The 27,309-nt window shown below is 44.0% G+C and overlaps 1 protein-coding gene across 7 annotated transcripts in view; it reads left to right on the plus strand.

The window, feature by feature from the left end:
- The window catches only part of RALGPS2 (Ral GEF with PH domain and SH3 binding motif 2), a 2,782,724-nt gene that overhangs the window by 1,904,426 nt on the left and 850,989 nt on the right, over positions 1-27,309 (plus strand). The gene's annotated exons all lie outside the window — the stretch shown is intronic.

Genomic DNA, 27,309 nt, shown 5'->3' on the forward strand with positions numbered 1-27,309 from the left:
TTAAAGACACACTTGTAGATTACACTAGCACAAAGAGAAAAGTAAATTCAGCACACAGTCACTATCATATATATATACAACCCTAATTACTTATTAGACAAGTCTTAATGAGAAACACCACTTGGTTTCAGACAGAGGTGAGAGCTTAACATCAGATGGCACTCTAATAAGTTATTAAAAAGGGAGGGAAAAAGGCAGAGTTATGGAAGCACACAAATTTCAATAATTTTAAAAGAACCACAATAAGGCAGGATAGGCAGAGTTCTACTGGAGAGCAAGGAAGTCAATTGCAAGGTCCACTCTTGGAGAGAGCAAGCAGAAGGGGTCCAGGTTCACACAGTGGGGTTATGCCCAACGAGTCTTGTAGGTAGTTCGCACACAAAGGATGAAATTAAAGTCAGGAAAAGTTAGCTAGGTTGTCCCAGGCCAGCCCAGGTTAGAAAGTCGAGGCTTTACTGTCACCCCGAACGATCTGTCGCAAGGGAAGCCAGGCGGGACACAGTACCTTAAGTGTGAAGGAAGCTCCAGCGGGGGCAGTTGTTCCTGACAGCGGGTGCAAGTTGGTGTTTTGTCCAGAGGAAGAGGAGGTCTCGCCGTCGAGGAAAGATGAAGGTCATTGCACTGCCAGGGGAGAAACCAGCCGCAGAGTTCTTCGGTTAAAATGTACTACCCTTCTATTCGCGGTAGTGGTAAACCGTGGTGTTCTGGTTGCCGGGGTGCTTGGCACGGGCGAGGCGGCCACAAGATGCTCTAGGAAGGTGAAAAGAAGGCAAAACTGGTTATCCCCACCAGTCCAAGGACGAAGACTCTCCGGACTGGAGATCTCCTCTGTCATTAGGAAAAGTGGCGAGACGGTTCAGCAGGGCTCCACCGGTGGTGTCGTCATTGCAGGTCGGCTCAGCTTCTCCCTCGTCAGATTCTTAGGTCCTGTGGTGACTTCTGAAGTTCCAGTCCCCAAAGCCCTGCGTTTATGCAGCAAACCCCCATTCATTCAGCCTAGCTGTCAATCAAACATGCTAAGTGGTGAGCCGGCCGGCTCACCACTTGGGCCAATCACACAAGAGTGCGACTTGAGTTGCCAAGGCAAGTCAGTCCAGGGTGCCTAAACCCCCTCCCACACCCCCTGTGGTACCCAGCCAGAGTGGCACCACTTTTGGAGGCTTCTGTGGAGAAGCCCGCCAAAAAGTGGAACAAAGGGCTCGACTTGGGTTGGAGTCACAGATGAGAACACGAACGCCATTTTAGAATCGAGTTCTGGCAAAAAATACCAACCAGTGAATTAATATTAAATGAATAAACCGGCGGTATGTTTGAGGCTATAGGAATTAAATAATTAAAGTTGGTAGCCTCGAACAATGGGAAAATCCCATAGAGATGTATTTGCGGTCGAATATAAAAAGTAGTATCCACTGCCACCAGCCAAAACTCGATCAGGAGGGACGGAGACGTGCCCCCTCGAACAACAGACCCCGGGGCAATCGAATTGCCCCGACCAGTACGTCCACAATATGATGGTTTGTACTGGTTTCTGTTCATAATTTGGGACTAGTAAAGCCAATGGTGACTTTACATGCCCTGGGAGACAGTAGTCAGTCCCAGGGTATGGAGTCTATGTTTGGGGGTCGCTACGACACCCCTGGGTTACGGCACGGAGGGTGCTGTATAACCCACATCAAAAACACGAGACCCTATGGAGTAAAAGACCCCATAGCCCATAAAACACATGGAAAGCCGAAGGAACACCTCAAATCATGTCTAAGAGTGGGAGTAAAAGAGTCTCACTCTTAGCAGGAAAAGAAAAAAAACCAAAAATCCAGCAAAGCTGCTGGGGGACTCACTAGGCTTGGGAAATTAGCCTTTACAGAGAATTCTCCCTAACATCCGGTAAAAGGACCGTCCATGGAATTGTTCTTAGAAAGCTGGCTATTGGACCTAATGGCCCCAAAAAAGCTCTCCAATTTCTTCTCAGTGGAAAGGGCACATAGACGAGTGCCTGGAGTCCCCCTTCCCCCCCTCCGCGCACAGTGATTGCCAGACTTATGAATTATAGAGATCAGGACACTCTCCTCCACATAGCACGAGCAACTGGCCCGATTACATACAATGGCAATCGCATTGGGTTTTTCCCGACTACACAAGAGAGGTCCTGAAATCCCAGCAGTCCTACGACACTATCAAAAAGAAACTTGCGTCTCTGAGCATCAAATACGCACTATTCTTCCGGGGCCACCCTCAAATTGCACTACAACAACGTAGTCCATGTATTCTACAACCTTGTGAGGCCTGGGAATGGCTAGAGACACAGGTTGTATCCTTCCCACGCTCCAGAGACTACACACCGCGAAAGGAGAAGGACTGAGATAATCTGCACCGAGAGCCAACCTCCCCGCCATGCAAATGAATTGCAGAGGATGAATCATCCGGGAAGACACAGGAGGCCTAAGGATTGGTGCTGAGATGAGAGAAGATTAACACCCGCACCTGCATTCGGAGAGGGGCCTTCTCTGTGCTCTTCTTCCCCCCGCTCCGTCCCTGGTCATGAAATACTTTTTTAAAACATCCAACTACCAGCACACATACCAAGCAGGGTTCTCGAAAGGTGCTAGGGGCACGATGATACTTATTCACAAACGGGTCCCCTGGGAGAGCAATAAAGTACAGGCAGACCCCGTGACTTGTTTGTGGTGGTGATTGGGGACCTGTGGGGCGAGCGATGGGGCCTCATTGCGACCTACACCCCTCCCACCCTCACAAAGGAACTCCTAGCTGAGCTACAGGAAATATTGCTAGAAGAACACACAGATCTGTGGGCTCTAGGGGGGATCTTTAATGAAGTTATGGAGGTTGGGTTGCTATTGATGGATCACACGGGGGTCATGGGATCCGGGGAACTCCGGCTGCTCTGTATACCTTTGTTGAAGCAACAGGGTTATCTGATGCCTGGAGGACACTACATACTACAGACATCTGGTTCTCGTTTTATTCCAATGCACACAAGACATTCTCGAGAATCGACCACTTTTTCATCTCTAAGAATATGTCCCATAGGCTGACATCTGCTGAGTGTTTGGCGAGAGGAATCTCAGATCACTCCCCCTTACTTATATCTCAAGAACAGTAATCCGATGGAGGAAGATCATATTAGAGTACATCATGATATGGGATTACTGAAAGAAACTGTTATTTTGTAGGTTTTCTTTTTCAGGGGAGAGTTGGCGGCTTTACACACTGTTAAGGCCTTCCTTGTCTTGTGTTCTAATGTTGAGGGAGAATATCAAAAGTATGGGCGTGGTTAATTATGTGAGGAACACACAGCCAGCCTCCACCACTCCCGAGTCGGCATTTGCGTCATCAAGTTGCCAAAAAGTTGGAAAAGGCCTTGTAGTTAGAGCTTTTTTTTATTGGAAGTCCTACTGCACTTTAATTATTTGGAACGCTTTAAGATGAACAATTGACTGCCTTTGTCGATGGGAGTTAAATATGTAACGCAGTACCTGGAATGGTTAAGCTAGTTTTTCATTCATTCATACCGTAACGATGTTGGAGCAGCATGCTTTTCTGGGTACTTAAACAGTTACTTCTGCACGTGCTTCTTTATACAAAGGGTATTGTTTTCCAGTGGCAGCCAGTCCTCCGTTGTTGTCTGTTTGAACCCGTTGGTATTCTCTGTGATATTTCACGGACTTGTGTGTGCTGCCGCTACATTTTAGCAGCCCAAATGAATAAATGACTTGTGCGCACTCTCTATGCTTGGCACCCCTGAGCTTGTGAACGAAGTGCCAGGTTTGCTTTGCAGTTTTTACGTTTGTTCAACACTTAAGGGCTTATGTGCACGAAGATGCTTTTCAAAGGGCCATAAATCGCGGCGCCTGGACACAGGAATGAGAGCTGAGTTGCAGCTTGTACTTCAGCCTGGAGTTTATTCATCTCTGGCGTCTTGAGGTCGCTTGGCATGGTGTAATGAGAATCCTCTAATTGCAGTTGGGCACAATTTTACCACTGTGCGTGCAGACTCTGCAAGTTGGAGGCGAGGTCCTAAAGACGTCCTTTGTGTGCAGTTAAAGGCAGGATCAACGGAGCTGCCAACCACAGTGTACCCAGGAAGCAAGTATCATGTGGGGGAACCTTTCTGTTCCTTTGCACCGAACGATTGCAGGCTGCTTTAAAAGTTTTAACTCGGGCAAAAACGTAATTGCATATTAGATGCGATCACACAATACACGAACAAGGTGCCATCTTTTTGGCACAGTGGATGTACAATTTGAGGGAACTTCTTTGATTGCTTTATGCGTTTGTGTGGCCCCAGTATGGAATGCTTGTCAGAGCCACATACACTAAACGTTCCAGTATGCTATTGTATGGACATTGGACACATCAGACAAAAACGGGCATATGTGCTGTTACATACGGAAGCGCCACATAAACGCCATTAACCAACAGGGTGGTGGCTTGTGCACCACACAAAACATTGCTGCGCACATCACTGCATTGATTTGCCATGGACTACTGTCTGCATGGTGACACAGTGAACTCTGATTTCCTAACCAAGTTGCCAAATGACGTTGAGTTGCCATCTGGTGTGCGCGCTAGGCAGTGGCTGGCTTGTTTTTCTAAAATTAAAAGAACTTTGATGTTGAGCAGATGCATTTAGTCCATGTCTCAAAGCAGCCAATAGAATATTTAAGCAAGAAAATAAGTTAACCTTGCCAGGGGTGCACCATATCTAACTAAAAAGTAATACACGAAAGAAAAACATTTGGTGTGTCAAATAAAGAGACATGAAAACAAAATAGTTTAAAACTTTTTCTGTGTGGCATTTTAATTCTCTTTTAAGCATGCATAGTTTTGGTCAGCTAACTGAAAACTGTGCTGGCCTGCTGAATAAAAATGCAACATGTTGAGTTCTTAACACTGAAATGTTAAGCACATACTGTGTAAAAGCAAGGGCTTGTTAAATGAGCCATCATTTATAAATTGCCCCACTTGAAATGCTGTCAACACAAAGAATGAGGGGCTCAGGTCGTGTGACTCCAGAGCATCTTACATGCTGTGTTTGGAATATGCATTCCTTTGCATATTCCAAACTCCTCGCAGTCATCCACAAATCGGCAGAGAGCAGCCAGCCGGGCATCTCAGAAGCACCCACCAGTACAACAGGCTGCTTAATCCTTTGTCCGGCAATATCAGACTCGGCTTTCTGGGTGGGCCCCTTACTGCACCTAACTCCTGAGCTATTTAGCTCTGTGCCCTGGGCCGTTGCTCGCTCTGCCTGGGCCAAGAAACGGGGCTGTGCGCGAACATGTTTTACCACCAGTCATTCATTCAGCCTGGCAATTTCCATTCTTGCCCTCCTCAGATGGTCACTTCGTTTAATCCATTTCTTACTCTGCATATGCCCCCCCCCCACAACCACTGGCATGAACTCATTTAATATTCGTTTTCCATTGCTTTTGGTGGGACACTGATTCATGCACGGCTTGAGTTGCTGTCGTTTGCAGCTTTAGAATAGTTTTGTATGACATTGCTTGTATCTGGGTTTTAAATCCTTTAAACACTCTAGCACGATTCACTTCTCAAATGAACCAGAGCCTTATGATCCAAAACGCTTTCTCAGATCGGACACCAAGTAGACTATCACTATCCTGCCTACCAAAAGAGCAACTTGGAGGTTGATCTTTTACGGCTTTGGCGGCTAGACAAAGGCATTCACTTCCAGACTTAAGACTTATTTGTTCAATCTCTAAAAGTCTCGTTTGATAGCCCCAAGATGCTTCCGGCAGTAGCTGCGCTGTATAAAACTCCCAATAAAATAACATCACATATTATGACAGCGGAGACGACCTAGCTCCGTGCTAAAAGTCTATGCAAACATAGAAGCCGCCAGACTACCTACTCTAATTTACTCCATCCTTATTTCACGCTTCAATAGATTTTTGAGCCAGGGGTTGGGGGGGGGTCTGACTCCAAACCTGAGCCACAAAGATCTCACTCCAAAGGGAGGAGTGCATCCAGACTTCCTTACTCAAGTCGTAAACTCTCTTAAAGATATTGCTTCACTTTATGATTTGGATTTAAGTGTTAAGAATTGAGAGTATGCGTACCACGAGTTAAGCCTATACATTGGGTGGCAGGGGGTTCTGAATATTCCTTGATAGGTTTTACATTTTCAGCAATGGAACCAAGTATGAATGTCTCATGGATTTGTAAAACTTGAAGTTTGAACATTTAATATGATTGCCTGCAGAATAATGCTCATGTGTTGCTAAATTCCACTCAGTGGCCTTCATTGTTATGCAAAGTTGAACTTGAAGCAGACGGGGCCAACCCTAGCCCTTTTCCTTCACCCCCACAAAGCTTAGTTTCTCTCTGAAACTTTGGTTAGAGTAATGGATTGCTGATTGTAGCATTGAGCAGCATTGCAACAAGATTATACGCCTATTTAAACTAAAGACCATTACATATTCATGAGATATGATCTTTTAACCAGATACTTAACTTCGATAAAGAGCTGAATTAGGTCCTGACTTGAGGTCTGAGAGTTCCACCCATAACTCATGCCTCACTTAGATCTGAAGTTGAAGCCTATCAAGACATGACTTGGGTCCTGAAATGTCACCAAATAGACTTCCTCTCCTCAGTTGGTGCTAGAGCCCAGGAGTCCTTATGCAATATTCGTACCCGGCGAGGGTCAACCAGAATGTAACAACCATTCTGATTGGCCCTTGCAAGGGCTTTACCTGGCCGGGAATCCCTCAGCCGGGATTCCACTCCTTTGTTCCCGGCGGTGGGCGTGGCAGCCCCTCAGCCAATGAGGAGGCTTGAAGCGGGGCCATCCCTGCTCCGAGCTTCCCTACGGCTCGATGCCAGCCATCGTCCCCCGCCGGGGATTCAGGTAATTTTTTTTTTTTTTCCCCCTCCCAATCCCACTTACCTTTGTATTTCTCCTTTTCGGGAGCGAACGCGCTGGGAAAAGACTGCAGCTTTTCAGAACAGAAAAAATGCTATTGGTACCCCGGTCTGGTGGGCCGAGGTATTAATAGCTATAAACCTCAAGCCACTGGGGCATTACCGAGTCAGGTAAAGCCCCTGCGGCTCAGGGTTTACTGCTTAAATGATTCATATTTCTGTTAATTAGCACCCAGTGCGGGGGTGCCGCAGCCAGTCGGCTTGTTCTGGCCGCATGCTGAATCCAACTGTCCAAGCCGTGTTCTGAACAAGCTCCGATCTGCGAGCGCCTGCACTGCCATGCCGGCTCGGTTGTATTACTTAATTTTCTTATTTGTATATAAAGGCAATCCACTTTGATGCCCGGTTTTTAGGTAGTTTCTGAAATGGTCCTCTTTCTAGTACAAAGCTGTGGATAAAAAGGGTGGATGTCCTGGTTACACCTGTGATCTCTCATGAACAGGCATCACTTTACTTCATAGTTTCAGGTACAGGCCTCCAAATTGAGTGCGTAATGTGGGCATTTAATGCCTGCCAAGAGGTGTTTATGTAACCTACTTTCTGGCGATCTTGTGTATATCCCATCTGTATTGTTTGCTAGCAAACTAAGTTACAGGCCCTTTGCTTTCTTATCTCTGCCTTCTTGCATCTGCCAATTCTTAAGGGGTCGGCTCGGGCTCATTTCTCCACTAATTCATGGCCCCTATATATCGTCACCAGAGGGTCAGTCCTTTAATTGACCTTGGCAAGGTAGTTCTGTATTATAAATGCTCTTTGAAATGTCTTCCCATTCTTTTTTTTAATTTTGGTTCGCCACTCGTGATGTTCTTCCTCTTAAAGTATGGGACCTTTTTCAGGCAGAATACCATGATCTGTAGAATAGGGTATGGCTTTGAGTGGTATTTCCAGCACTGTTCCTGAGAAAAGATTTTAAATCTCTGATGGCACTGATTTGAACATCTTTGTCCTCATGAGAAAACTCTGCCCCATGTCAACACTTCAGAATGGGGAAGAGACAGTCTCTCAGGGAATACTCGGCTCCACTAGTGATAGCCTGTCATTTAGGCCCTTTCTCTAGTTCTTTTCATGAGCAGGGCAAGCAGGATAATCATAGACTGGCAGTCAGATATTTCTATTAGCATTTCTGTTTCTTATCATGGGAGAAGTTAAGTTGTGTATCCTTTCTTTTTTTTGCAACCTTGGTGCACGCTTTTACATTTTTTAAAAAATGTTTTATTATTTTATTAACAACACTCCAAACAATACAAACGTTGAGGACATCAGCATTTATGCTTCACATCATAATATCACAAATTAAACATTTCGATCCTCCCCCCCCTCCCGCCCCTTTTAACTCGAGCCCCTGTTTCCATGTTTCTGTCCTACTTATCTCCAAGCATGTCTACTTCAATTATCTTTTCCATATCATCTTCACTACGGTCGGCCTGGGAGGGTCCTATCATCGAGGCCACCAGTTGTCTCCATGCTATCAGGGGTCCCACCTCGTCTTCCCTCCCTATTGACTGCTTCATGCAGCCATTTCTGCCTCTGCCCACTTCATGAGGTCCGCCCACCATATCTCAATTCTAGGCCGTTGGGCTACCAGCACATTGCAATTCTCTCTTTGCCCAAGATGTAGGGCAGGTCTTTCATCTTACTGATATGCTTCAGGTTATGTGGTCTGGTGAAACCCCCCAGCATGCATGCCCAAGCTGACTCCACCTCCATCGTAATCCCTTTACCCGCGAGGCGTGTCTTCATCTCTGTCCAAAACCTCCCCACCACCGGGCAAGCTCAAAACATATGTAGCATCCCCGCTTCCTCCTCCCCACACCGTGGGCATTTCTGTTCCACCGGGCATCCAAACCTGGCGGTTCTACTGGGGGTCATGTATGCCCTATGAGTGACATACAATTGGATCTGCTGGAATCTTGCGTTTCAGGACACCTTCTTGTGATACCTCTGGGCTCTATCCCATTGCCCATCCGACATGGGTTCTCCCACATCCTCCTCCCAATCTCGCCTCAGTTGGATAAGCTCTTTTCCCATCCTAGTCTCCAGTAGCTCATATAGACTAGATATTTCATGCCCACCCTCCGAAATATCATACATCGTCTCGATGGCTGCATCCGGTTGTTCCATAAGCACTGCTTCAGGCCACCCCTCTCGCACCCGTTTAATAATTCTGGTATAAGTAATGTGTTGTCCTATGTGCACAAGTTGTGTATCCTTCTTACTATTTTGTTCGGGAGCTAGCAAGGCATTTTGGGAATCGGACCAAAAACCCACATGTCCAAAATGTAACGCCAACAGCTGGAGGTTATTGCTAGTAAAGCGTTCGATGGAGGTTACAAATGAATATCCCTGTCTCTGTGGCAAGTGTTAGGCAGAATCCTGTGCAGTTCCCTTGGGGAACACTGCAAAAAGATTAAGACTACAGGAGTAAGCAGTAAACCCAATTGGTAGCAGTCTGCACCACACAGATTTACCTGGTAGCTGTGACTGAGCAGTCAGACCTCTCTCGTAGAGTAAGGCAGTATACAGAGGACACACAATAGGGCTAAAAACACAGTAGAGCAAGCAAACACTGACCAGAGCTTGGTATCAAAAAGTATATACTTATTTATTTAACACACACTTAGAAAATACACTAGCACTATTAATCAAAACAAGTTCAAAACGCAATCAGAAAAGTATACACACCTCCCTTAAGACTTATTAGACAAGTTTAAGTCAAAACACCACATTTTGTCAAAACAGAGGTGAGCGTGTAACTTAGATGGCACTCCAATAATTAGGTTAAAGGGAGAGAAAAAGGCAGATTATGAAAATAAAACAGTTCCCAGCACTTTTAAAAGACCAAAACAAGTTAAAGAAGGCAGAGTCTACTGTAGAGCCAAGGTTCATAGGCCAGGCCCACTTTAAATGGAGCAAGGTGAAATGTGCCCAAGATCACACAGTTGAGAAATGCATTCAAGTCTTTGTAAAAATGTTCAAAAGATGTTGGGTTGATTCAGAAGGTAAAGTTAGAAGGTCTGGGGGCCAACCCAGTTGGAAAGGCAAGGATTTAAGGGTCATCTTTAGCAAACCGTAGAAAGGGAGGCCAGGTGGAACACAGCATCTTTGAAGTTGAGGAAGCTCCAGCGGTGGCAGTTGTTCCTGGCAGTGGGTGCAGTTCATGGTTTCGACCAGGGGAAGAGATGATCTCGTCGAGGAGGAAACTTGGAGTCGTTGCACTGCCCAGGGAAGAGACCAGCCGCAGAGTTTGTTCGGTGAAAAAGGTGCGTTCCTGTTATTCGCAGTCACAGTGGTGAAGCTTGACTATCCGGCCGCCGGGGTGCTTGGCACGGGCGATTCGACCAAGAGACGTCCTGGAAGGCAAAATGGTGAACTGGTTGATCCCACCAGCTCAGAGGAAGAAGAGTCTTACAGCAGAAGATCTTCTCTTGTTGGGAAAGTGGTGAGGTCGTTGCAGCAGGGCTCCAACGGTGGTGTCGTTGTTGCAGATGGCTCAGCTTCTCCCCTCTTTGGATTTCTTGGGTCCTGTGGTGACTTCTGAAGTTCCAGTCCCAAAAGCCCTGCTTTTATGCAGAAACCCCCCCATTCAACAGCCTAGCTGTCACTCATACATGCTAAGTGGTGAGCCGGGCGGCTCACCACTGGGCCAATCAGAACAGAGTGCGACTTGAGTTGCTAAGGCAACTCAGTCCAGGGTGCCAATTCCCCTACCCACACATCCTGTGGAACCCAGACAGAGTGGCACCAGTTGGAGGGCTTCTGTGGAGAAGCCCGCCAAAAAGTGGAACAAAGGGCCTGACCTTGGTTGGAGTTACAGAGACAGACACGAACGCCGTTCTGGCAAAAAGACCCAACCAGTGATTTTATATTAAATCAATAAACCGGCGGTATCTTTAACATTGCACCAAAAGGTGGTGCGTTTAAAATCAATGGGAAAATCCCATAGGAAATATTCTGGTGGAATATTTTGCGTGGTAACCACTGCCACCAGCCAGAAACTCGACAAGGGGAGACTAGACAGTGCCCCCTTGGGAACAGACCCAGGGGCAATCGAATTAACCCCATCCAGTATTTCCACAATATGACGGTCTGTACTGGTTCTGTTCACAATTTTGGACTAGTAAAGTCAATGGTGACTGTACATGCCCTGGGAGACAGTAGTCAGTCCCAGGGTATGGAGTCTATGTTTGTGGGTCACTATGACACCCCTGTGTTACTGCACTGAGGGTGCTGTGTAATACATACACTAAAACAGATGATACCCTATGCAGTAAAAGACCCCATAGCCCATAAGCACACAAAAAGTCAGACATGCCTCAAATCATGCCTAAAGGTGGGAGGAAAAGAGTCTCACTCTTAGCAGGAGAAAAAAACAAACCCCAAAAATCCAGCAAACCTGCTGGGGGACTCACTAGGTTTGGGAAATTAGCCTTACAAGAGAATTCTCCCTAACAGCAAGCCAGACTTTGATGAATTACCAAAAGTGATATAATGCACACGTGTATTTTTTTGAAACTACATTCAGGAAAGAGAAACATTGTTTTATTTTGGAAGTCTGTACTAGGACCCTATGTCTACTCTTCAGCTTCAAATGAAGCCAGTGTTTGGGTTGCAACAACCTAAGATGTGTTATCTAGCAAGTGAACTAGACTGGAGCCTTACTGCTCTTCTTGTCAATGCACCATCTGTTTATTTTCAGATCTTAGCAATCCACAGTCTGCATAGTTTCCTATCTTGTGGGATTTAATGATGGCCCCAGCATGACAAAAGGAAAGGCTAGGTTATTGTTCTAATGGAAAAAGACACATTAACCCCTTAAGTGCCAGGCTATTATTGAAGTCTATGTAAAAAGGACGAGTTGCCAGCCCAAACCTTAACACAGTGAAAGGGCCTGCAGAGTGAAAATATGTCTTGCTGAAATGACAGAATGAACAGTGTATCATGGAGCATGTGTCCAGCTGAAAATGACACCATTCATTTCAACACAGAAACAGACATAATTTTAAATAAAAATGCCCATGATGACCAAAATGAACAGTGCTTCACTTTCAGTTCCCTAGTGAAAAACAAATGCTGTGTGCAAATCAAGGAACCAGAACTGAAATGTCCAGAAGTGGGTGCATTTTGCAACTGTAAATTAGCACATGGAGAAAAGTGTCCAGTTGCCAAAACAAACAGATTATACGGAAGGCCTGAATAGTGGTAGCAAGATGCAGGACTACAAGGCTTAACATGAAAAATATATGCCCCCGATTTAAGTGTTTTCTTTCCGCTGTAACATCTGAATCTCTTCTGAGCCCAAGACAGACACAGGCTTCTGGTTACTGGGCCAAATTTGCAAGTGCCATCATCAATGGCAGATCTGGTGGGCTGTTTTTCTAGAAGGGAGATCTCTTTGCGGCTCTTGCATGCTAATTTGCTAAGCGGCCAGATCAACACAGACACAGCCCTGGGTAGGTGAACATGTTTTTAAAAAATACACTTCGATCTGAATTGTGGACAACTCAAGATAACAAGAAATAAATTAGCCCAGCAGTGCTTCATGATGTCAGAGGACAGAAGTGGGCCATCTGCTGCAGGATAAGAATCTCCTCAGCCCATCAACACTCAAAGAACAAAAGGCTTATGGTTTTTACCCCAGGCTTAAATTAACATTCGGCCCAAGAGACTGCAGAAAACCACATGGTTTCAGGCAAATGTAGAAGTGAAACTACAGTTTATCCATGTTAAATATATGGTAATTGACTTGCATATCAAATGTCATTTTATTCAATAACTTTGAGACCATGATACTTGGACTTGGGACAGACCTTATCTGAAAGCTCTTGTCAAGTTGATGGGGCTGTTGTTTTCTGGATCCGATTTTTAATAACCCTGCGATAATCCACAAGGTGTTTCTAGCATCCCCAGAAATGTCCTGAATCAGAAAGTTGGGGAGCTAATGGTTTGTCAGATTAGTTTTTTGATAATGAAGTTTCATATTCCCAACTGTTCGTTTTCGAATAAAGGGCTAAAAACCGTAGCACCCATGCTATAGCGTACCGAAATGAAAGTAACTTCTACCAATTCGTCATGAGTAGGTGAACAATATCTATACATTATGGCATTTATCAGTAAGTTACTAAAATCTGCCATGTAGGGATTTTGAGTGGAAGAGGTGGCAGCTAAAAAAAATGTAAATCATAGAAGGTGTGGAACTCTCCACTTCAATCATGGGACCATGGGAAGGGGAGAGAACTGCAGAGCTCCAATGGAAATTTGAGGCTATCTTAATATTTTGTGGGAGGGACTTTAGAAAACACTTGCTCGATGAGGAGAATGGGGGTGAATCCTGAGGCAGCTGCCTAAAACCATCTTGGGTGGAGGACCTTAATATTGGGAGGCCTTAAACTATGCCTGGGAGAGAGAAACTGGGAGAGCCAGCAGCTGACTAGTCCCTTATTCATAAGGAGAGCAAGATGAGGGAGGAAAGCTGATGACTGACTTAAGTGACCAGACCCCAAGCTAATCCCCGAGGAGCCTGGCTGTCTTCCCTGAGCGCCCCAAAACAGAGGTCCCATGTAAGTAGAATTGATCTATTGGAAACCAAGTGTGTGGGGGGGAGGGAATCTGCCTGCCATAATATATTCCTTTTGCAGTATGTGGTGGGGCAAATTGTGCAGAACTGTAGCATATTTGACTGAATATTAATCCAAATAGCTGGACGCAGGGGGAGTTTGGAGAAGTTCGAAACCTCAATCTCTTTTCTAGTGGAAGTGAAGTTATAATCACATAAAGTAATGGGGGTGTCCTGGCCACAAAAACGAAATTGAAAATGGTCACCATTCCCAAACCTTGCCTTTGAAACAAAAAGGTCCTTGCCCCTAAAACGAAATTCTCTCCTGAACCCTCTTCCCAAAACTTGCTTTTAAACAAAGGGTTTACTTAAAGTAAAATGAAAATCCCAATTTTCACCATTCCTTAAACCTTGTATTTAAACAAAGGGGTGCCCTAGGCCCCAAACGAAATTACCAACTGTTCCCACTGCCTAGACCTGACCTTTAAACAAAGTGGTGCTGCAAATTACGGATCCACAGGTTATTAGTGCTAGGTGGGAGTGGCTTTTTGCTAAGAGAAACTAGTGTAATTTCAGTTGAACAATACACACACACTCCTGAGAGTAAACAACCCTGATAGAATGAATGTGCATTGCTTTTGGGTGAAAAGGAAACATGGTGCTATTTGCCACATGCACTTTTACAAATCTGTGTTTTCAAAACTGCAAGCGTTTTCCAGTGTGCAGAGAAACCCCAGGTATCAAGCACTGTACATGTCAATGTGTCACTTGTTTTCAAATCAAACTGTGCTTTATGTTTCAATCTAAATGTTATCGAGTAATATGTGCCTGATTATTACAAAAAGGAAACCGGATGATATGTTGAAGCTTTGTTTGGTGCCCAGGGGAAGGTGGCATGTATAATCATTAAAGATAAATTATAAATATATATTCAAATGAATTGTCTCCTCCCAGGTATTCCTCATCTTTGATATTCGATATCCAGCTTCAGCTGCTTCAGAATGTTTTTCTTCAGTAGAGGGCACTGTGCGTCGATGCAGTCTACTCAATGTCTCGTCTCGAGGAGGGCCTCTGTCTCGAGGATGAATGCATATATAGCACACGCAGCGCCGGTTGGCTTCAGTTCAGTTTTTCTGCATAAGCTATCGCTTCGAGAAATACGGCGTGCTTAGTTTGTTACTTTGCAATATGTGTTCTTCGACATAGACCGGGTTCAAGAAGTGTCGAGATTGTGACTCAAAAATGTCATTAACCGACCCACACCGTATATGTATATGGTGTCTCTGGGTGGAGCATAAGACCTCGCCCTGCTCAAGTGCCAGTCTATGACCGGAAAGGCTCTAAGAAGTGAAAGGGGAAATTGGCGGTAGGTAGAAGCCCCAAAAAAATCTGCATCTACCCCAACCAAAAAATCTTTGACTGAGGCATCAAGAGGCGACTCTCCTCGGAGGAAGAAAGTTTAGAGGTCAAGTTTGAGGAGTGGCTCCCACCACTCCTTATCGTAGTTGAGGAACCATATGTTGCCTTCTTCGACTTTATCGTCAAGACACCTCCCGTGAGAGGGTATCTTGCCCCACTAAAAACTCCACACTTGTCAAAAGGGAAGCATTTCGAGCAGAAACGCTGAAAACAGGTCAACAAAAACCCACGGCAAGCCATGCTTCTACCACGCCTTCGAAAGAAGCTGTAAAGAAAAGGGCTTGAGCCAAATCATGTGCGCCCTCGAGCCTGGGACGAAGGGCTCATCCTCATCGAGAGCCGTTGAGGCCTCAACGCGATGACAAGTCATCGAAGGATCCTTCGTGCCAAAAACATAAGTCGAGGTGGAAGTCGTCCATCGACGCCTGCTGCGCCCTCAACTCCAGCCAAGCCCTTGACATCAGCGTCACCTTCGACATCTGCTGTGCCATCGACGCCAGCTGCGCCATCGACACCAGCAGAGCCATCAACGCCAGCTGTGCCCTTGAGGCCAGCGGTAACATCGACGCCAACTGTGCCATCTAAACCTACGGCGCCATGAAAGTAAAAAAAGCGGCAAATCTACAGTTAATCAAGCCCCCCACCCCGCCCTGATGCCTATACCTGGAAAAAAGTATGTTCATTTACCAAGGAAAGAATTTTTTAAGTCTCTCACCTCAATATATGAGGATATGAGGAGAAAGAACCTTCAGACAATGATGCACCTTTTGGTCTCCAATTTGGTACACCAAATGTGCCTGAAAGCTTTATTTCTGAAGAATAAAAGTTGAAAGACCTTTATGATAATTTACAGACGGCCATTGGGGTAGACACCTCACCTGAGCTGGATTTTGGAGGACCTGAGGCTGGGGAGCACGCTGACGCTTCATATACGCAGCTAATGTCAAAGGTACTAGACTATATGAGGTGGAGTAGGCCTGCCCTACCATTTGAACATGATGATCTGACAAACATCCTGGATAAGGGTCCACAGATGGATCCTATACTGATTTTTTATATTGCTCTCCAAAAAAGGGTGGCAGCAAATTGTTAGATGCCAGAAATTAATCCGGCAGTGAATAAATATCTGACCAAAAAATACTGCCCTTGCAGTAGTGACCCAGACTACCTGTCTGAACACCCCACTCCAGAGAGCCTGGTGGTACAGGCAGCTACTGCAACTTCCAAGCAGGCAGATTATCCTACTATCCCTCCGGATAGGGATGACAAGAGAGTAGATGGATGGGCAAGGAAAATATTTTTTGCAGGGAGTATGGCGCTCAAATTAGCCAACTCCACATATGCCCTTACAAAATTCTCTTTTACTCTATGCGACTGCATTTCCATGGCAGCAGAGGACATTCCTGAGGGGGAGGAAAGAGACAGGGTTCGTGGTTATTGTTAGATACGGCAAAGAAGCCATGTGCGAGTCACTTCTGTCGGGTCTGGATTCTGCTGACCCCATCTTCAGAGCCATGACTACTAGCACCGTGATACGCAGATTTGCGTGGTTGAGGAAGTTGGGGTTTGCACCGGATGTGCAATCAAGACTCCTCAACATGCCCTTTGATGTGTGTCTCCTTTTTGGCAACAAGGCTGACAAGAGCCTTGAGAAGTTGCAGACCTCAAAGGCGGCAGCCAAATCTTTAGGTACCGCTATTAGGCAGCCTCAGCCTTTTCACCCCAGTGGACAGCCTTGGAGGTGTAGATCTTTTAGCTCCTACTCAGTTGGAAGAGCGAGAGGAATGGCTGGTCAAAGAGGCCAAAGAAGATTCCCTCGTGGTGGACGAGGGAGCGGTACGAAGCCCGCTCAAGCAGGGACATCTTTACCATCAGCCACTGCTTCAGCCGCCGCAAAACCTCTGAGGTCGTGAGTCACAGATCACCAGTGGGAGACACTGTCTCAGCATCTAGCACTAGCATCTAGTAGAATGGCGAGACATTACTTAGGATGCTTGGACATTGGAAACCATAGCCCACAGGTACTGCCTTACTTTCATTCAGAGACCTCAGAGCAATCTCGCGAGGCGCCACTCTTTGAGAATTCCAGAACCGCTCCTTGTGCAGGAAATGTTAACCCTGCTAGAGAAAGGTGCTGTAGAACCAGTGCCTGTAGCGGAGAGGAACAAGCAATGGTATTCTCCATATTTCATAATACACAATAAGGACGGAGGACTGAGACCCATCTTGGACTTGAAATATTTGAACAAGTTCCTTAGGACGGACAAGTTCAAGATGGTCCTACTTTCTCAGATCCTTCAGGCCCTCCAACTCCAGGGTTGGATGGTGTCATTGTACCTTCAGGGTGCTTATTTTCATGTTCCGATACAGCACAAGCACAGAAAATAACGGAGGTTTCTCTGTTGGTGGTTCTCATTATCAATTTTGAGTTCTGCCATTCGGGCTAACCTCTGCCAGAGGGTTTTCACCAAACTGATGGCGGTGGTGGCAGTGAGTTTCAGAAGAGGGGGATTCATGTCTACCCCTACCTGGGCGATTGGCTGATCAGGGCACGTTCTCCCGAAGAAGTCCTGCATCTCAGCGTGACCTGCCACTCTCTTCATATACTGGGCTTCTCGCTTAATTACAAGAAGTCCCATATGACACCACCTCAAAAGCTCCAGTTCATCAAGGCTGTACTGGATATATCCTTGGGAATGAGCTCGCCACCCGAGGGGAGGGCTCTAGACATTCTGCAGAAGCTAAGCATCTACCGGCCTTCGATTTATTTTTTTTCGGTTGCTCAACCTCATGTTATATTGCATTGTTTCTGGTGCCAGAGGTCCGCCTGAGAATGAGATCCCTTCAGTGGGCCCTCAGAACACAATGGTCCAGTTCTCAAGATACATGTCGGACCTACTTCAGTGTCCAAGCAGGGTCTCACAGGATCTTCTGTGGTGGGCCTGCGAGGACAATATTCTTAAGGGAGAACTCTTTTGGCAACCATGGCCGGAGAGGACAGTAGTGACGGAGGCCTCACGCATGGGGTGGGGAGCGTTGGTCTCCATCGGAGTCCAAACTACATATGAATCTTTTGTAGCTGAGGGCAATCAGACTTGCGCTGAAGGCCTTTCTGCCCTCTGTGCAGGGAAAGTATGTCCTGAAATTGACGGGCAACACAGTGGCCATGTACTACCCTGACAGGAGAGGTGGTGTAGGGTCACTACCACTGTGCAGAGAGGCAATGCAGCTCTGGTACTGGGCAATTCAAGGAGGAATCTCCCTATCAGCAGTTCACCTAGCAGCAGAAGAGAACACAGTAGCGGACGCTCTGAGCAAGCAGAGCAGTCTCCCATGAGTGGGAACTAGCTCAGGAAGTCCTTCAAGAGATCTTAACCCTTTGGGGAACCCCTCAAGGGGATCTGTTCGTGATCAGTGTCAACCGGAAGTGCAAACTGTATTGCTCCAGGGAATTTCCCCCAAGAGTACCTCTAGGAGACGCGTTCGTAGTGGGCTGAGAGTTTCCACTCTTTACACATTTCCTCCAGTCCCAGTCATTCCTCACGTGATCAGGAGGTTGAGAAAGTTCAGGAAACGCATGATCCTACTTGCCCCGGATTGGGCCAGGAGGATGTGGCCCAGACCTTCTGGACATGTCCATCTGCCCTCCAATATGTCTTCCAATAAGAGAGGACCTTTTCTCGAGGGAGGAGGGTTGGGTTCTCTATCCAGAAGGCAAGATGTTCAGCCTTCGCGCGTGGTTTCTGAAAAGCTGAGATACAAGGATTGGGAACTCCCGGGTTAACGTAATGGAGATTTTTCTTTCGGCCAGAAGGTCAACAACAAAGTCCTTCATACAGTTGCTGTTGGAACAAATTCTGCAATTGGTGCAAAGACAAGAATGTAGACCCTTTTCTATGCTTAACACAGAATGTGTTATCCTTTCTCCTATCCTTACCCAATCTGGGGCCTCAGGTTGAAACTATTAAAGGCTATTTAGCGGCGCTGTCCATCTTTAAGCGCTCATCGGAAGAAAGTTCATATTTCAAAATTCCACTGGTGACACAAGTTCTAAAGGGGCTCACCAATGTGTTCCCCCCCCATCTCGCTTCCAGGTTCCAGTTTGGGACCTTACTCTGGTACTAACATTTCTAATTTGTGGACCCTTTGAACCTTTCCACTCCTGTCCATTAAGGTGAACGTTTAAAACCATTCCTTTTACTTCAGCCCATAGTTTGAGTGGTGAATTGCAGGCACTTTCATCCAAGCCACTCTTTACTGTCTTCCATAAGGACAGGGTTGTTCTGAGTGTTAAACCTTTATTTTTACCCAAAATCATTTCTGATTTTCACGTAGGGCAGAACATTGTTTTACCTTCTTTCTATCCTCCACCTCATCCTGGCAAAGAGGAGGAGAGATAACATAGGTTGGACACACGTAGAGCTCTGAGCTTTTACATATGTAGGCTATCAAAACTTCGTATTGATGATCACCTTTTCATTGACTGTACAGGCCGCAAGCTGGGTCAGGCTGTTACTAAACAGACCTTATCCATGCTATATATGCCTTCGATGACATCATCCTTGAGACTGAGGCCCTCGAGGGACATCGAGTCAACTGCATAGACGCACAGCGCCCTCTGCCAAAAATGTTTTTCCAAAGCAGCTGAAGCTGGATATCGAATATCAAAGATGAGGAATACGTGGGAGGACCATCCAGTCAAAAGAACGTCACCAGGGGTAAGTACCTTGTTGTTCTGCCTATGCCCTTGCCTGGCTCTTGGTTCATTGTTGGCACGGGGGAGGGATCTATGTGGCTCTATATGAATCATGAATGGGGGGTGTATTGAATCCCAAACAATGGTGTGTTTAGTTCTCATTTAATTGCGGGCTTGGGGGAACCCCCCTTGTGGAGTGTGGTCTTCCAATATATCCTTAGAATCTCCTAAGAAGTTATAGGTTTGAAGCAATGCCTGGATCTTCCATAGAGCTTGTTTTTAGAGCGGCTAGGAAGCATCGCCTAACTTTTCACGCATGTCCAGTACCATTTTGTAAACCAATCACCTCAAAGGCTATATTTATGTAGGCTCTTCAGCTGGGAGGGACAGGGAGATTGAAAGGATTCTCTTACATCATTTTTGTATTTGGCAGAGGTTTTCCACGTTAGATGAACAATTTTCTTTTTGCTTCAGTTAGACATTCTAATTACTTTTTCCTGTCTTCTCCTCTAGCTTCATTCTTCATCTAGGGAAAATGTTACGCCAGCTCATTGTTAATGCTTCTCACTTATACCTAGAAATGCCTAAGCCTTTTGAAACAGGCTGGACAATGGGAGCAAAATGTGCTCTTGCCCATGTGCAAGTGATCTTAGCATTTAAGTAAGGATGTTTGTGCTTGTGGGGAACTGCCAGGCTAGTACCTTGCAACTTGAAATGTTTACTCTGGTAAGCAATCGATTTTGAGGTTTTTGCACACTACTTTTTAGCTAGGGCTTCAAGAAAATGCGCCGATACCGGGTCTGTTGCATCTTATTCTAGAAGGTACTTGGTTTAAGATTGATAGGCACAACTTGAGATTGTGGTGCTGATTTCGACCCATTACTGATTTCAGTTGTCGAAGAGAAATGTGATGCATATGGAAGTCATTTTGAGAGTCCTCTTCCCGCAATTGATGTGTTGAGGGGCGAGCAGAGAAGATGGTATGTTACCTTTCAGGCATCTAACAGTGGTATACTCGTAGAACAACATGATCAAATAATAAACGAGGACCCTCAACTTGATGTGTCACTTTTTCTGGTCACTTAATTCTTATGTAATATTTTGCCTAAGCATATCATTAAACTAAACCGTCTATCTGTATCCCGGCTCGCTCTTTTGGCAAGGGCAAGACACGTATTTCAGGAGTGTATCAACTTTGTCAATGTAATGTTAATGCAGTATGACCTTGCATCATGCTATGAGGGTAGTTTTGCTGTGCTACTCGGTCGAGAAAGTGGAGGCCAGCATAAGAAATAAAATGGAGTGAGTGAAGAAATAACTCCTGTAATCGTATGTAACACATAGTTTGTGTGCAGGTGAAAACTTCACACTCCCTAGTACCTAACCCTTTTGTCCCATCAGTATCCATTGGCCAATCCTGCTGTCGTCGGAACACGACTATGGTCTTCGCCATTGGTGAAAGTTTGGAATCAAATCAGAAGCAAATGGTGATGGAATGAAGCGGTATCAACCCATTACATTCTGAAAATCAAATTGTAACTGTAGTCCTGCAACTGAAAATGAGGAAACTTACATAGGTATTAGCCTAGATAGTAAACTAGACACTCTGACATGAAGAAAGTTTTCTGAGCCAGTTATTCTCTGCAGACCAGCAGCTGACTATGTTCATAAACAATAGTAGGAGAGGTTTGTGTTTTGATATATGTGTTGCTCATATTGTTTACAAGTGAGACTATCGTCTGATTAATGGCTTCTATTTACTTCAATATGTATACCAAAACTCCTTGGATAAATGTGGCCTATGTGCAGTTCAGTGTTGGGTGATACTTGGGGAAAGAAATGCATGAAATTCCTTAGAAAATCCATTGTAGCCTTTATTTGGCACTTACACAGTACATCGTTGGGCAAAAGCTGGTGGTTCACCCGAAGGCTGCTGACGGTTGTCAAGCAGGGATGCAGACATCAATCGGACATCAAACCTATATTCCACCTTAAATACAACTTTTTGCATATAGGATATACATGCTGTTAAATGTTAACATGTGAAAACACCTCCTTTTACAAAACATCACTTCAGGAACAATGCTCCCTTTCCTACTTTGCTGACCCAACATCCAGCATGTTCACAAAATGTTCTAGGATGATGTTAATTAGTAAATAATACCAGACCTAGAATATGGCGAGAGGGTTTTGGGGGGGGTCAAAGGGTACACAAATAAGGGGGGGGTCAGGTAGAAACATAAATATAGGTTACAATTATTTCATTGCACAGTTAAAATAATAAAACTGGAATATTTTACATAATTCTTTTTTGCAAGTTAAACATGAACTTGTGAAGATGTATACTTTTGTTGAAGTGGGTGAAAATGCATGGGTCATGAATGCTGTCATACACGAGCCTTGGCAAATCGAAAGGGTGATTAAAACGGTTCTGGAAGAACTACCCCCAACGTCGTTAGAGTGGTTGCTTGAATATAGTAGATCCAACAGATTGTCCACAAGATTGTGGAACTCTCCCGTCCCCTGCACACCCTTTATACTGTAGAAACAGTCAATATTTCTATACAATGGTAATATTCAGTTTCTTTCAGAAAAAAGAAGAAATTAATGAGAGAAGCTAATTCATGACACTATTATAATAAAACAGAATGATGGGGACCATCGGTTTTAATTGAATTTTAAATTAATTGTTATAGATATGAATTTCAATTCATTCATCATCCAGTCTTTGTAAACATAATAACATAAATGTGTTCATTTTGAGGTTACATTCAATATTATAATACAAGGGCATACAAGGTACTCATCACACTTTCTATACAATAGGCTTTTCACATGGTATATCCACAGAACGTAATGATGAATATTTTCTCGACGCGTTTCGGGGTGTCCCCTTCTTCAGGAATTGATAGCCCTCTTCATTGCCGTTAATCTTTGTTTCGTCTATAATGTATGATACAATGATCAAATTTTAGATTCTCAAAACCGCACCAGGTAGAAGACCACAAAACCACAAAACACCAATACCGGGACAAGAACCAAGTGGATCCAGTAGCGAAATACCTACAAGTGGGGACGAAGTTATCAATAGGGAGAACGCGGAAAGTGGACCGATTATACATACATCACAAGAAGCGACTACCTCTAACGCACAAACCACTCCCTCGGTTTTTTTAGACAAAAGACTACGCGAAGAGGCAATAAGAAATCTAAGATCGCGGAACAAACCAAACAACTAGTTGTTAATATTTCATCAAAACCACTATCCAAAGACCAAACGGACACATTGAACCTAGGTTTAACATTTATACCAACCCAGAATTCCAATTTGCTGGAAGAAAAAATCAATCTTCACAGACTGGCACGGAAAATGAGACTCAAAGTCTTTTTTGATTCACAAATGGGAATCAACACTACACAAGAGCCACATCAATACTTAGAAATGAAACCCAAGAGTCATTTCGACCCTCAAGTCAATAACATAACCATCAGAATGTTTGAAGAACAGATGATAAAAGATCTCAAAAGGGTTAATTTCACCAGAACAAGGAACTACAATACCAGGAGAAGGCAGAATGAAATCATCAAGAACCTTGCGGATGACAGAAGCCTGACCCTAAAACCGGCAGACAAAGGAGGGGCCATAGTTATTATGGACACTACATACTATGAGGAGAAGATTTTAGAGCTCCTAACAGATGAGAACACGTACATAAAAATTGAACAAGATCCGGTCAGAGAAATATCAAGCATTATTGAAACTACGCTTGAGGAAGCTGAGGACCAAGGATGGATTTCCAACAAGACTAAATTGTTTTTGATTAATGAACATCCTATTACTCCAATCTTCTATGGACTGCCAAAAATACATAAGAACTTGACAAAACCCCCCCTCAGACCGATTGTTGCGGGAACTGATAGTATCTTCAACCCACTAGCAGTTTATGTGGACAAGGCATTACAACCCATAGTCCAAACAACCACAACATATCTTAAAGATACCACAGATTTTCTCACTCACCTAGACACCTTAACAGATATTAACAGAAATGATCTACTGGTTTCGTTTGATGTACAGAGTCTATATACATGCATCCCACATCAAGACGGTTTGGAAGCACTCGAATGGTGTCTACTAAGAAATGAATGTGAAGCAAACAAAACCTTCCTAATGAAATTAAGCAAAATTATACTCATTAACAACTATTTCAGATACAGGACGCAGTACTATTTACAAGCATCAGGAACTTCAATGGGGTCAGCAATGGCCCCAGCCTATGCTAATCTATTCATGTACCATTTGGAGATGAAATGGATTTTGATACCAACAAAATTTAGCAAAAAAATCATCACCTGGAAAAGATACATTGACGATGTTTTCGTCATTTGGAGAGGACAACATCACGAACTAGAGGAATTCCTAAAATACATCAATTCAGGCCACGACAGAATCAAATTCACGATGGAAATTGGAACCCCTAAACTACATTTTTTGGACGTTGAACTAGAGATTGGGGAAGATGGGATAATCACCAATATTTATCACAAACCCACCGATGTTAACAACACGTTACACTTCAGGAGCCATCATCCGACGCATTTAAAGAACAATTTGCCCTACAGTCAATTCCTTAGACTAAAGAGAATTATCTCAACAACTGACACCCTGAGGAATGAAAACCTATTGATGACACAAAGATACAAGGAAAGAGGCTATCCAGAGTCTATCATCAAGAAAGCAGAAGAAAAAACACTCACATTGGAGAGGAAAGACCTCCGTATATCAAGAAATAGATCTAAGGAGATCCCATTTCTCTACGCTTTAAGATATTCAGCACAGAGTCATCACATAACAAGGATGATCAAGAAGAACTGGGGTATAATCAAATTGGATCCACAACTAAAGAGACTATTTCCTGAACCACCCATAATCGCCTACAAGAGGGGTCGGAACTTCAGGGATAGCCTAGTTAAAGCAGAAAGACCGAGAGTGGACAATCAAAGAACCCTCACCAAGAGGAAAATAGGTACGTTTGCCTGTCTCAGTTGTGGCAATTGTAACAACATAATGAAGGGAAGCTATGTAAGACACCCATCAAATGGCCAAAAAATCCCACTAAAGGATTTTGCCACTTGTGACACGAAATCAATCATTTATGGTTTAAGCTGCCCATGCGGCATTTACTATGTTGGACAGACACAAAGGAAAGCCAAGGAGCGCTGGAATGAACACAAAAGTAACATACGTACCAACAGTGTTAACTCACCTGTAGCAAGACATTTTTCCATAAAGAAACATAATATTTCTCAACTAAAGGTTGTGATTTTGGAAATTGTGAACAGAGCCCCAAGAGGTGGCAATCATGCCAGACGTATGAACCAGAGGGAAATCTTCTGGATAGAGAGACTAAACAGTCTAGCTCCCAATGGGATGAACGAAGATTACAGTTTAGCCTCATTTTTGTAACTAAATACTGTTTCCCCTGACCCAATCAGAAACCCAGTGTGGATACAATATCAATTGCTGTTAAATACATTTTTGAATTTGTTCAGTTCACTTAGGATGATTTTTTACTGACATAGGATGTATTAAGTTACAGACCATAGAATGTGAGCATGCTTCTCTTGAAATAGTAAACACACGGATGTCCAATATTCGATTAACTTTTGTCCGTGGTAAACAATAGATTTCCCAGAAGTTACATGAGACACTCCTCACATTTATCTTTCGACTCTTTTCACCTTTATTTCATTTGACTCAAACTCCCTGCACCAGTATAGATATACACCTATATACTATTGGTTAATAACACATTGTTTTCTAAAATATGTCCGTATGACGTCTGGTTTCCCGTCACACGCTGACGTTCTAAACATAGTGACGTCGTCACGCTTCGACGTGATGACGTCATAATGTAAATAGTGGCCATCTTTAGCGAAAACCGTGTAGAACGGTTCGAGCTACAGCACCGGCCATCTTCTCAGGAAGGAGGTAAGAGAATCCTTTGTAAACAGCTCCCCAATTGCATATCATGAGCCTAGAGGCCTTCACAGAATACTCTCCACAGAATGATCCCACCCCATTGTTTTCGTGTATCTAATATAGTATATATACGTGTTTTTACAGACACGAGTGGAGGAATCGCCCATTACTGCACTACCTCCGTACCTGAGGACTCTCTACATACCACAGCGACCCATTCCATGGATGTAGTAGCTTTTTACAGAAATACCGAAAGGTAATATTTTTTCTTAGATATTACATGACTAGATTTTCCTTCATGAATTAAGATCCCGTTTTTAATTGAGCTTTCCCTATTGTCTTTTTATCACATCTACAGGTTGAATAACCATTATTGGGCTGATATTGCTATTGATAATAAATCCAGTTAGGATATTCCACATTGAACATCCAGGTGATTATTATTAAAAATTTCTCCCAAGAGTTAAATGACAGTTATCAGTGAGAATCTAAAATTTGATCATTGTATCATACATTATAGACGAAACAAAGATTAACGGCAATGAAGAGGGCTATCAATTCCTGAAGAAGGGGACACCCCGAAACGCGTCGAGAAAATATTCATCATTACGTTCTGTGGATATACCATGTGAAAAGCCTATTGTATAGAAAGTGTGATGAGTACCTTGTATGCCCTTGTATTATAATATTGAATGTAACCTCAAAATGAACACATTTATGTTATTATGTTTACAAAGACTGGATGATGAATGAATTGAAATTCATATCTATAACAATTAATTTAAAATTCAATTAAAACCGATGGTCCCCATCATTCTGTTTTATTATAATAGTGTCATGAATTAGCTTCTCTCATTAATTTCTTCTTTTTTCTGAAAGAAACTGAATATTACCATTGTATAGAAATATTGACTGTTTCTACAGTATAAAGGGTGTGCAGGGGACGGGAGAGTTCCACAATCTTGTGGACAATCTGTTGGATTTACATAGGTTAAAACAACCCAGTGTCAAGGTTGTTATTCTCCCCGGCACCCCGTAAATTTTCAACAAATCCTGTAAAAAAACCTTAAACCTAGGTGTGCGCTAGGCAACACAAATATTGGATGCTTGAATATAGTAGGACAACTGAGGCCTCATCTGAGTTTCTACAACAGTACCTTTGAAAGGAAGCAACAGTGCATTTACCACATCAGAGGCAACATTTGATACAATCAATATACTGAGACGCTGCCCTGGATAGAGTCCATTGTAAAAAGCTAAAAATAACTGAGCAGTGTTCATGAGTGCCTGGATGCTTTGTCTTTACTTGGAGGCATTCCAAACTGGAATAGACTATTTCACCAGGAAGCAGTTCTTGGTGTGTCTTCCAGCTTAATGTTAGCATTTTGTCACTGAAGAAAACCTTATATATGGCAAATAAACTTAACAATTTCCAACCAGTCTAAACTGTCTGTTGGTTGTTTATCAATTCTGGAGGCATCTGTTGAGAAATTTAAGGGCATGGTCAATCTGTGTCTTGCTGACTTCAGAGGTGGCCAGAGCACCCTCCACCTTGGCATTCATTAATTAGGACAATTGAAGAAAACGAAGAAAGAGGGCACTCGGGCTCTACATGTTACATGCATAATCAGCCTCAAGTCTACTCATGGCGGTCATTAGTCAGGACTATGTTGAGAGCTGACAAAGTATCAG

This window comes from Ambystoma mexicanum, chromosome 1q (assembly GCF_040938575.1).
Source record: "Ambystoma mexicanum isolate Mex_15411 chromosome 1q, UKY_AmexF1_1, whole genome shotgun sequence".
Classification (NCBI taxonomy): Eukaryota; Metazoa; Chordata; class Amphibia; order Caudata; family Ambystomatidae; genus Ambystoma; species Ambystoma mexicanum.